The sequence below is a fragment of the Pelophylax lessonae genome (assembly GCF_965119305.1).
Source record: "Pelophylax lessonae genome assembly, chromosome: 2".
Classification (NCBI taxonomy): domain Eukaryota; kingdom Metazoa; phylum Chordata; class Amphibia; order Anura; family Ranidae; genus Pelophylax; species Pelophylax lessonae.
This window is the reverse complement of record NC_138769.1, coordinates 717,848,877-717,862,399: the sequence shown is the minus strand read 5'-3', so window position 1 is coordinate 717,862,399 and position 13,523 is coordinate 717,848,877.

Sequence of the window (13,523 nt, the reverse complement as noted above, 5' to 3'; positions counted from 1 at the left end):
TACACTTTTTAGACCCCCCAAACAATAAATCCAAAGAAATGTTTTTTTTTGTTAAGTTTTTTTTTTTTTTTTTCCAATAATTGGCTCTCTATCAAAAATGACAATTTTTAAGAACTTTTTTTGTGTGATTTAGTGTATAGGGGGTCTAAAAAGTGTACCTGTGAAGTTTCAGCTCTGTAGCATGTCCAGAACCAGAAAAAAAAGATAATTTTTCAGTAGAGCAGGGATGGTTGGAACCCCTTTTACACCTATATGATCTTTTTTTTCTGGTTCTGGACATGCTACATATATATATATATATTAAAAAAATACTCAAATACCAGCCCTCAAAAGGGCTTTTGGGGACAATAGATATATATATATATATATATATATATACAGTGGGTACGGAAAGTATTCAGACCCCCTTAAATTTTTCACTCTTTGTTATATTGCAGCCATTTGCTAAAATCATTTAAGTTCATTCTTCTTCCTCATTAATGTACACATAGCACCCCATACTGACAGAAAAACACAGAATTGTTGACATTGTTGCAGATTTATTAAAAAAGAAAAACTGAAATATCACATGGTCCTAAGTATTCAGACCCTTTGCTGTGACACTCATATATTTAACTCAGGTGCTTTCCATTTCTTCTGATCATCCTTGAGATGGTTCTACACCTTCATTTAAATCCAGCTGTGTTTGAATATACTGATTGGACTTGATTAGGAAAGCCACACACCTGTCTATATAAGACCTTCCAGATCACAATGCATGTCAGAGCAAATGAGAATCATGAGGTCAAAGGAACTGCCTGAAGAGCTCAGAGACAGAATTGTGGCAAGGCACAGATCTGGCCAAGGTTACATAAAGATTTCTGCTGCACTTAAGGTTCCTAAGAGCACAGTGGCCTCCATAATCCTCAAATGGAAGACGTTTGGGAACCCTTCCTAGAGCTGGCCGTCCGGCCAAACTGAGCTATCGGGGGAGAAGAGCCTTGGTGAGAGAGGTAAAGAAGAACCCAAAGATCACTGTGGCTGAGCTCCAGAGATGCAGTCAGGAGATGGGAGAAAGTTGTAGAAAGTCAACCATCACTGCAGCCCTCCACCAGTCGGGGCTTTATGGCAGAGTGGCCCGACCGAAGCCTCTCCTCAGTGTAAGACACATGAAAGCCCGCATGGAGTTTGCTAAAAAACACCTGAAGGACTCCAAGATGGTGAGAAATAAGATTCTCTGGTCTGATGAGACCAAAATAGAACTTTTTGGCCTTAATTCTAAGCGGTATGTGTGGAGAAAACCAGGCACTGCTCATCACCTGTCCAATACAGTCCCAACAGTGAAGCATGGTGGTGGCAGCATCATGCTGTGGGGGTGTTTTTCAGCTGCAGGGACAGGACGACTGGTTGCAATTGAGGGAAAGATGAATGCGGCCAAGTACAGGGATATCCTGGACAAAAACCTTCTCCAGAGTGCTCTGGACCTCAGACTGGGCCAAAGGTTTACCTTCCAACAAGACAATGACCCTAAGCACACAGCTAAAATAACGAAGGAGTGGCTTCACAACAACTCCGTGACTGTTCTTGAATGGCCCAGCCAGAGCCCTGACTTAAACCCAATTGAGCATCTCTGGAGAGACCTAAAAATGGCTGTCCACCAACGTTTACCATCCAACCTGACAGAACTGGAGAGGATCTGCAAGGAGGAATGGCAGAGGATCCCCAAATCCAGGTGTGAAAGACTTGTTGCATCTTTCCCAAAAAGACTCCTGGCTGTATTAGATCAAAAGGGGGCTTCTACTAAATACTGAGCAAAGGGTCTGAATACTTAGGACCATGTGATATTTCAGTTTTTCTTTTTTAATAAATCTGCAACAATGTCAACAATTCTGTGTTTTTCTGTCAGTATGGGGTGCTATGTGTACATTCATGAGGAAGAAGAATGAACTTAAATGATTTTAGCAAATGGCTGCAATATAACAAAGAGTGAAAAATTTAAGGGGGTCTGAATACTTTCCGTACCCACTGTATATATATATCCAAAAAAAACCTCAAATACCAGCCCTAGGAAAGGCTTTTTGGGGTGCTGTCCTTACAGCAGGAGTGTACCAAGAACACTGGCTAACAAGACCGGGAACTGTCCCCAGCTATAACAACAGCAGCAGCACTTTTCCTGCTCTCAGTAACACAGAAATGATCTAAAATGGATGCTGCCCTTGCTTATTTATAGGAGGTGGGAGGGTGTGGGAGGGAGGGAGGAATACTGATTGGCCTGGAATGTGTCTGCTGACTGTGATGTTCAGGGTCAAAGTTTGCCTCAATGATGATGTATAGGAGGCGGACCGAACATCGCATATGTTCGCCTGCAGCGGCGAACGCGAACATGCGAAGTTCGCCGGGAACTGTTCGCCGGCGAACAGTTCTGTACATCTCTAACCAGCAATGCCCAAAGGCACCCCACACAACGATCCACTCTCTAGCCTTCTTATGAAGGGGTCGATTGCGAATACATATAGCAGGGGGCTCAAAGGACACCCCTGGTGCACACCAGAGCCAACCTCAAAAGGCCGTCCAACCCAACCATTAACAAGTGGGAAGCTCTCAGCCCCTTTATATAATGTTTTCAGCCAATCAATAAACCTCCCCTGCAGGCCGTATCTACCAAGTAGCAAATACAGGTACTCATGATTGACTCGATCAAAAGCCTTCGCCTGATCCAATGCCAGCAAGTACTTTCTCCATCCAGCAGCCCTGCATCGCTCCAAAGCCTCCCGGACAGCTAAAATTGCTGAAAAGGTACTTCTGCCCTGGACCGAGCAGTGCTGATGATTGGACAACAAATCGCCTGCTACTGACGACAAGCGCCAAAAAAGAATCTTCGCCAAGATCTTTCTATCAACATTGAGAAGACTGATGGGGCGCCAGTTCTCAATTATTGAGGGGTCTTTACCTTTTGACAGAAGAATCACAGCGGATTGCCTCATGGAGGGAGGGAGAGAACCCTCTTCTAAACAGCTGTTATAAATCTCCGCTAAAAAGGGCGCCAGAATGGACTTAAAACACTTGTAAAATTCAGCTGTCAACCCATCTGGCCCAGGCGACTTTTTGGTAGCCAGCTTCTCTATAGCACAAACTACCTCATCCGCTGAAATTGGTTCTGACAAATCCATCAAAGGCAATGTATCGTTTCCCAATCCTGGAGTAGAATCCAGAAAGCTTTCCATCCTGTCCCGACTAAGGTCCTTTCTTCCCAGAAGGTCTGCGTAATATGACCTGAAGATCTCCAGGATCCCTGATCTGGACTTCACCAGGGAACCCGTACTATCCCTCAGACCTATGACCGTCTTAACTGCTATGCCTTGCTTACAGTTCTGGTAAGGATCAGGCGAGTGATATTTCCCATAATCTCTCTCCAGAACCAAGGAGGCATGCCGGTCGTATTGACACTTCCTAAGAAGAAGCTTTACCTCCGAGATCTCCCCTGGATCTCCTCCATACGAGACTAGACGATCAAGCTTCCTCCGCAAATGCTGGTAGGCAATATACATACCAAGCTGCTTCTTCTTACTTATGGCCTTGAAAAGTCCAATCGCCCTTTGTTTCACAAGCTCCCACCACTCTGACTTACTGCTGCAAAAGTCCAGAATAGAAACCTGTGCCTGAAAAAAATCCTCAAAGGATTGTCTTACCTCTACATCTTCCAGGAGAGCCGAATTCAGTTTCCAGGTACCCCTTCCCCTGGGTGGAGTGTCCGAGGCATTCAGAGTCACAGACAGCATACAGTGGTCAGAGAACTCCACCGCCCTCAACTCAGGAGCCGAGAAAGCAGAGTTCTCCTTTAAAAAAAACCTATCTATCCTACTCTGACTATTCCCTCTCTGAAACGTGAATCCCGTGCTGCCAGGGCAGTGCTTAATGTGCACATCTACCAGGCCTGCTTGTCTAACCATATCTCTAAGAAAAACGCTATCATAACCCAGCCTGTCTATGGAGACCCTCCTGTCTTCAGGCCTAATTATGGTGTTAAAGTCACCTCCAAAGACAACCTGCTGGGATGTAAAAAGGAAGGGCTTGATCTTTGTGAAGAGGCATTTCCTGTCCCATTTTGACTGCGGTCCATAGATATTGATCAGGCGCAGGTCCTGCCCCCTAACAGAGACGTCTAAGACCATGCATCTCCCCATTTCTACCTCAATTATCCGCCGGGACGTTACCATATCGGTTTTAAAAAGAACCGCAACTCCGCTGCAAGGCTCAGCCGCAAGAGACCAAAAGGAGGGACCGCATCTCCACTCCCTTTTTGCTAGATGGACATCGGCCAAAGTATTGAGCCAGGTCTCTTGCAAAAATAAAATCTCAGCATCAAACTCACTGAGCAAAAATAAGGCAATATCACGAGCTCTTGCAGATTTCACACTGGCGACATTAATGGTCGCCACCTTTATCAGAGCGGGCACTGCCATCAGGATGATTGGGGTAGACGTTTCTTAACCTCCACCACACTCTCATCACCCGAAACAGCTCTCTTTACACTATGTGACTCCCCCTCATCCATAGATGATAAAGAATTAGATAAATCCGACACCAACTCCTCCCCTGATAAAACAGAAAATGTGTTGCCAAGAGGAACCCCTCCTGGCTCTAACTGTAAGGAAGAAATGACCTCTTTACTGGTCTTCCTCTTCTTCTTTTTCTTCCTCTTTGTCCTCTCCCACCCCTCATCATCCGAATCCTCCACAACAGAGGGTGAGACATGGGACATGGACACCCCTCCCTCAACCCCATCGACCCCACCACCATCCAGCACCCCTGCACCCTCTTGGCCGCGTTTGCGGTGTCGAGAGACAGGGACTGGAGGTGGAGTAGGCTGAGGGGGAAGATCCACTATACCCGCCCCCCCAGCAGCTTCCACTAGTCTGGAGGATCTACGCACAGTAGATGTAGGAAAAACAGGAGGGACAGACTCAGGGACCACATCACTAGAGGAAACAGAATCTGACACAACAGACACAGGAGGGACAGACTCAGGGACCACCTCACTAGGGGAAACAGAATCTGACACAACAGACACAGGAGGGGCAACAACAATTTCCTCTCTAACTTCAGCTGCTTCATCTTCTTTATCAAGCCTCTGCAGCTCAGTCTCCAATCCTGGCAAGTTATGCAGTGCCTCTGGGCACTGGCTATATGGATGACCCAGCTGCTGGCACAAATTGCACCGAATCTGGGTGCATTCTCTGGCCAAATGGCCTAAATCCTGGCACAGTGAGCACTTCTTGTGGGAGCAGGACGATGCAAAGTGGCCTTTATCACCACATTTATTACATACCTTAGGCTGACCTTGGTAGAAAATGGTCAGCCTATCCCTACCCAGAAAGGCTGAGCAGGGAAGGTGCTGAACTACATCGCCCAGCACCCCCAATTTTAGTGACACTGTCCAGGCCCCTGTCCATATCCCATGCTCATCAAGGACCTTCCGCAGTGGAGTGAGGACCTCGCCATATCGGCGTAGCCATACTAATAAATCAGCCTCTGGTATGGATTCGTTACGCACCAAAATGGTCACTGATTTTATCAGAGGCTGCCTTGAAATTACCTTTGGCACCAAACCACTCCACTGCTGAAGGCCCTTGCACCTCCTATATCTCTCCCAGAAGAGATCCAAACTTTCAGGTTTTACAAACGACAAATCAAATTCATAACTCCCCACCGGGCAAATTAAAGCAAAAATATCACAGGCTTTAAACCCCATTTCCAAAATCAACTCAGCCACCCTCCCCCTTACTGGTGGAGTTCCATCCCCCACCCACCTCAACTGTACCACATTCCTCCTCCTATACCCACCAAACCTCCCTGAATTTTGACTAATAACAGAATTCCCACCACCCACCCTGGTGTGACTCCCCAAAGCTGAAGCATAGCTTCCAACATTCCTCCCAGCAGAAAATCCATCAGTTTTTTTTAAATTATCTGACACACACTTAGCAGATAACGATTGCACAGATTCGGGATTGATCTGTGCAATCGAATCTTTCCTCTGCTGAGCAGGAGGAGAAATGTCATTTTTATTTTTCCCAGCATTACTAACCCCTTCACCACCACCCACCACATTCATTGCTTTAACATTAATGTCATTTTTTATACTTGCTGTGATATTTATTATTGCTGTTGTCTTCACAGCAGGATCCATAGTTGCTGCTGCACTGGTAAAAACTCCAGCTGTCATCTTCTCTTCCACTAGGACAGGGTTTTCAGCTGTGGAAATAGCATTCTGTTTTAACACAGCAGCAGGTAAAGCATTGCAGGATACTTCCATTGCTACTTCCATTCCACTTCCAGAACCATGTTGATCCCCTCCCCCATCAGCAATCAGCTGGTCAATCAGCACTGGAAGACTGGGAGGCTCAGGTGAACATGAAGCAGGCTCTTTGGAGCTGGCAGCCATTCTGCTTGCCGTGGGACTACTGGTCTCAGCCAGACCAGCAAAATCCATGCCTGGGGTGTTTAATGCAGGTCCATCCACATTCATCTGATGGTCCGGGGATTCAAAGGTCAGGGATTTTCCTTGCATGTCTGCACTCGGTTTCTCCACAGCGGTAACTCCAATAGGTAGCTGTATGCAGAGCTCCTTCTCACCTGGGACACCATCCACTACAGCAGATGGGGCAGACATGTTGGATGGCAGCATGGTGTACTGGGATTTCTCCACCATTACTGGCTTTGCTGGCTTGTATCTCCTCTGCCCATCCTCAGGGATTTCTGATGGATCATCAGAAAAGACAAACTTGTCTGCTTTCAGGGGTGACTCCATCTGCTGGATGAATGTCAGGGATCCATGTCCACTCTCAACCCCCTGGCTGGTTGCCGCTGGTGATTCCCAGTTCTGGCATGGGGGGAGAGGTGCAGAGGCAGATGGAGCCTGGTCATCCATTAACTGAGGCTGCTGATCCACAGAACTTGCTGATGCTTGGCTGGTAAAACGCCTCTCATTGTCAAACTTTTCTTTAAATGCTCCACTTCTGTCTTTCAGCCTTTCCAATAATAAAGATTGTTCCTTTACCTTTTCTTCCAATTCCTGTAACTCAGGCTTCATGGCTGTGCGATTTTTACTCCAGGCCTGGAAATACTTGGTTTTGAAGGATTTGTGTTCAGCCTTCAAAACTTTAAGTTTTTCTTCCGCTCTCCCAATCGCCCTAAAACGATTGATAACCTTCTGGCTGAAGACATCCGCATTCTCACCGGGGCCTGGACCCACAGACAGGTCCTCCACCTCCTCCTCACTAGGCCCCGTGTCATCAGGGGGATCCCTCCCAGGGCCTCCCCCAGGATCAGGCATTGTTCCTGGGCCAAGCTAGCAAGCAAGGCCCAGGCTTGAAAAGGGCTGGTTCTCACAGAGAGCTCCTTGGGTGTGTCCTCCTCCTTCTTCCCACTGACCACCAATGTAAGGAACATTCTTCCCAATGATCACCAATGTAAGGAACATTCTTCCCACTGACCACCAATGTAAGGAAAATTTTTCCCACTGATCACCAATGTAAGGAGCATTCTTCCCACTGACTACCAATGTAAGGAACATTCTTCCCACTGATCACCAATGTAAGGGACATTCTTCCCACTGACCACCAATGTAAGGAACATTCTTCCCACTGGCCACCAATGTAAGGAACATTCTTCCCACTGACCACCAATGTAAGGAACATTCTTCCCACTGACCACCAATGTAAGGAAAATTTTTCCCACTGATCACCAATGTAAGGAGCATTCTTCCCACTGACCACCAATGTAAGGAACATTCTTCCCACTGATCACTAGAGATGTATAGAACTGTTCGCCGGCGAACAGTTCCCGGCGAACTTAGCATGTTCGCGTTCGCCGCTGCCGGCGAACATATGCGATGTTCGGTCCGCCCCCCATAAGACATCATTGAGGCAAACTTTGACCCTGAACTTTACAGTCAGCAGACACATTTCCAGCCAATCAGCATACCTCCCTCCCACACCCTCCCACCTCCTATAAATAAGCAAGGGCAGCATCCATCTTAGATCATTCTGAAGCAGTGTGTGTAGTGAGAGTAGGGAGAGAGCTGCTGCTGCTGCTGCTGCTGCTGTTAAGCTAGGGACAGTTAGTCAGTGTTCCTGGTCTTGCAGTGTTCTTGGTCCACTACTGCTGTAATATCAGCACCCCAAAAAGCCCTTCTAAGGGCTGGTATTTGTGTTTTTTTTTTTTTTATATATATATATATATATATATATATATATATATATATATATATACCTAGTGTCCCCAAAAGCCCTTTTAAGGGCTGGTAATTGAGGATTTTTTTTATTTATATATATACATATATATATATATATATATATATAGTGTCCCCAAAAGCCCTTTTAAGGGCTGGTAAGGTAATAGAGTTTTTTCCTTATATATATATATCTATATATATCTATTGTACACTGCAGTTGCCTGCCCGCTGTGTGTGAGAGGCCACAGACCCACCACAGACTGTACTGTGTGCACACCACACTCATTTCGGGTGGCACAGGCACAGTACCTGGCATTTTAAAAAATATTTTTTTTTTCCTCTGTCATAATTGCAGTGAGTGCTGTGTCAGGTCCACAGAGTGCACTGTACCCACTGCAGTGCACTGCCCACCACTGATATATATACGGTGGCACAGCATCTTGTTGCAATAAATTGAAAAAAAAAATATTTTTTATTATTGCAGTTGCCTGGGCTGCCAGTTACTGTCAGGTCCACAGAGTGTACTGTGCCCACTGCAGTGCCACTGTGTGCCCACCCACCACTGATATATAAGGTGGCACAGCAGCTTGCAAAGTAAAAAAAAATATATATATTTTTTAATTGCAGTTGCCTGGGTGCCAGTGACTGCTGTCAGGTCCACAGAGAGTGTACTGTGCCACTGCCCACCCACCACTGATATATAAGGTGGCACAGCAGCTTGCAAAGTAAAATAAAATATATATTTTTTAAAATTGCAGTTGCCTGGGTGCCAGTGACTGCTGTCAGGTCCACAGAGAGTGTACTGTGCCACTGCCCACCCACCACTGATATATAAGGTGGCACAGCAGCTTGCAAAGTAAAAAAAAATATATATTTTTTTAAATTGCAGTTGCCTGGGTGCCAGTGACTGCTGTTAGGTCCACAGAGAGTGTACTGTGCCACTGCCCACCCACCACTGATATATAAAGTGGCACAGCAGCTTGCAAAGTAAAAAAATATATATATATTTTTTAAATTGCAGTTGCCTGGGTGCCAGTGACTGCTGTCAGGTCCACAGAGAGTGTACTGTGCCACTGCCCACCCACCACTGATATATAAAGTGGCACAGCAGCTTGCAAAGTAAAAAAAATATATATATATTTTTTAAATTGCAGTTGCCTGGGTGCCAGTGACTGCTGTCAGGTCCACAGAGAGTGTACTGTGCCACTGCCCACCCACCACTGATATATATGCCTGCAAGAGAAAAAGCCAGCCGCAGAGAAGCCGTATTCCTGAAAATATAAGAAAAATGCTGTTTTTTAGGGGTTCTGGACATGCTACAGAGCTGAAACTTGACAGGTACACTTTTTAGACCCCCCAGACACTGAATACAAAAAATGACATGCCTGCCTAAAAAAATGCCCGCTAAATGCCTGCAAGAAAAAAAGCCAGCCGCAGAGAAGCCGTATTCCTGAAAATATAAGAAAAATGCTGTTTTTTAGGGGTTCTGGACATGCTACAGAGCTGAAACTTGACAGGTACACTTTTTAGACCCCCCAGACACTAAATACAAAAAATGACATGCCTGCCTAAAAAAATGCCCGATAAATGCCTGCAAGAGAAAAAGCCAGCCGCAGAGAAGCCGTATTCCTGAAAATATAATAAAAATGCTGTTTTTTAGGGGTTCTGGACATGCTACAGAGCTGAAACTTGACAGGTACACTTTTTAGACCCCCCAGACACTAAATACAAAAAATTACATGCCTGCCTAAAAAAATGCCCGCTAAATGCCTGCAAGAGAAAAAGCCAGCCGCAGAGAAGCCATATTCCTGAAAATATAAGAAAAATGCTGTTTTTTAGGGGTTCTGGACATGCTACAGAGCTGAAACTTGACAGGTACACTTTTTAGACCCCCCAGACACTAAATACAAAAAATGACATGCCTGCCTAAAAAAATGCCCGATAAATGCCTGCAAGAGAAAAAGCCAGCCGCAGAGAAGCCATATTCCTGAAAATATAAGACAAATGCTGTTTTTTAGGGGTTCTGGACATGCTACAGAGCTGAAACTTCACAGGTACACTTTTTAGACCCCCCCAGACACTAAATACAAAAAATGACATGCCTGCCTAAAAAAATGCCCGCTAAATGCCTGCAAGAGAAAAAGCCAGCCGCAGAGAAGCCGTATTCCTGAAAATATAAGAAAAATGCTGTTTTTTAGGGGTTCTGGACATGCTACAGAGCTGAAACTTGACAGGTACACTTTTTAGACCCCCCAGACACTAAATACAAAAAATGACATGCCTGCCTAAAAAAATGCCCGATAAATGCCTGCAAGAGAAAAAGTCAGCCGCAGAGAAGCCATATTCCTGAAAATATAAGACAAATGCTGTTTTTTAGGAGTTCTGGACATGCTACAGAGCTGAAACTTCACAGGTACACTTTTTAGACCCCCCAGATGCTAAATCCAAAGAAATTTTTTATTTTTATTTTTTTTTAATTTTTCCAATAATTGGCTCTCTATCAAAAAATTATAATTTTTAAGAACTTTTTTTTGCGTGATCCCTCTCCGGCATGCCACAGTCCAGGTGTTAGTCCCCTTGAAACAACTTTTCCATCACTATTGTGGCCAGAAAGAGTCCCTGTGTGTTTTAAAATTCGCCTGCCTATTGAAGTCTATGGCGGTTCGCCCGGTTCGCGAACATTTGCCGATGTTCGCGTTCGCCGTTCGCGAACGGCGAATTTTAGGTTCGCGACATCACTACTGATCACCAATGTAAGGAACATTCTTCCCACTGATCACCAATGTAAGGAACATTCTTCCCACTGACCCCCATTAAATTATTTTTAAGCAAGGGATTCCTGAGATGTGAAAATTATTTTAAGGGTTCCTCTGGAATAAAAACGTATAGATAGGCTGATTTAAACGTTTGGGAGTCAAATAACATTTTGCAGTTTTGGTATAAATCAGTGCAAATAAAACATATGTTCTTCTGAATTGAGGGTTTACTAAACTTAGCAAAGGCTGCATTTTTTCCAATCAACTAACAGTGCTTGCAAAAACCCAATTTTTCTTATTTCTCTTGGACATGGTTGGGTAATGAAAGTGAACATAATTTCACCGTATATACTAACAGACACGTTGTAAAGCAAAGATTCCTTTAGCTAAGTGAAAACCCTCCCATCCTTCAATAATAAATGATGTGTTCTTTTCAGGCATACATATAATGTGCATTTTTATTAAAATCTAAAAATATGATATATTCATATATACTTTTTCTACTGGTATTATTAATACTATTAACTTTGGAATCTTGTTTATCTATATCTACAGTATCTCACAAAAATGAGTACACCCCTCACATTTTTGTAAATATTTTATTCTATCTTTTCATGTGACAACACTGAAGAAATGACACTTTGCTACAATGTAAAGTAGTGAGTGTACAGCTTGTATAACAGTGTAAATTTGCTGTCCCCTCAAAATAACTCAACAGCCATTAATGTCTAAACTGCTGGCAAAAAAGTGAGTTCACCCCTAAGTGAAAATGTCCAAATTGAGCCCAATTAGCCATTTTCCCTCCCCGGTGTCATGTGACTCCTTAGTGTTACAAGGTCTCAGGTGTGAATGGGGAGCAGGTGTGTTCAATTTGGTGTTATCGCTCTCCCTCTCTCATACTGGTCAACATGGTACCTCATGGCAAAGAACTCTCTGAGGATCTAAAAAAAAAGAATTGTTGCTCTACATAAAGATGGCCTAGGCTATAAGAAAATTGCCAAGACCCTGAAACTGAGCTGCAGCACAGGTGCCAAGACCATACAGTGGTTTACCAGCACAGGTTCCACTCAGAACAGGCCTCTCAGTGGTCGACCAAAGAAGTTGAATGCACATGCTCTGTATCATATCTAGAGGTTTCTTTGGAAAACAGACGTATGAGTGCTGCCAGCATTGCTGCGGAGGTTGAAGGGGTGGGGGGGGGTCAACCTGTCAGTGCTCAGACTATACGCCGCACACTGCATCAAATTGGTCTGCATTGCTGTCATCCCAGAAGGAAGCCTCTTCTAAAGATGATGCACAAGAAAGCCCGAAAACAGTTTGCTGAAGACAAGCAGACTAAGGACATGGATTACTAAAACCATGTCCTGTGGTCTGATGAGACCAAGATAAACTTATTTGGTTCAGATGGTGTCAAGCGTGTGTGGTGGCAAACAGGTGAGGAGTACAAAGACAAGTGTGTCTTGCCTACAGTCAAGCATGGTGGTGGGAGTTTCATGGTCTGGGGCTCCATGAGTGCTGCCGGCACTGGGGACCTAATGTTCATTAGAGAACCATGAATGCCAACATGTACTGTGACGTACTGAAGCAGAGCATGATCCCCTCCCTTTGGAGACTGGGCCACAGGACAGTATTCCAACAATGATAATGACCCCCAAACACACCTCCAAGATGACCACTACCTTGCTAAAGAAGCCGAGGGTAAAGGTGATGGACTGGCCAAGCATGCCTCCAGACCTAAACCCTATTAAGCATCTGTGGGGCATCCTCAAATGGAAGGTATAGGAGCGCAAGGTCTCCAGCATCCACCAGCTCCATAAAGTCATCATGGAGGAGTGGAAGACTTGTGAAGCTCTGGTGAACTCCATGCCCAAGAGGGTTAAGGCAGTTCTGGAAAATAATGGTGGCCACACAAAATATTGACACTTTGGATCCAATTTGGACATTTTCACTTAGGGGGGGGGGACTCACTTTTGTTGCCAGCGGTTTAGACATTAATGGCTGTGTGTTGAGTTATTTTGAGGGGACAGCAAATTTACATTGTTATACAAGCTGTATGTTGTATGATGTTAAAGTAAAAGTTAAAGTAAAGCACAATCATTGTTTTCAAAAGCAGGCTGATACTATGTGTGCGTTTACATTCATACATGTGTGTTTGTTGGGGTAGGGGGGCCTCAAAAAAATGTTTGGGGGGGGATATTTTTTATTTATTTTAATTTACTTTAATTTTCTAAACTTTTTTCTTTTTTTACTTATCTTTACTGCTATCTCAAGCACAGATTATCCTCGGTTAGGTCCTCCTCTGACCACAGCAGCTGGGGAATGACAGTGCTGAAATAGGAAGTGACAAAATGCTCATCACGCCCAGCTTTAGTTACTGCAAGGACAATCAGTGAACAATGATCACCCTCCTCGCTGACACCCACCACGGCCATTCCGGATTCATAGAAGTGGCAGTGCAGCCCAGAATATATGGTGAGGGGGTCAGGTGGAGAGGCAGCCTTTTACGGCATCTATGGAAGTAGACTGGATGACTTCACTTAGTTAACATTTTC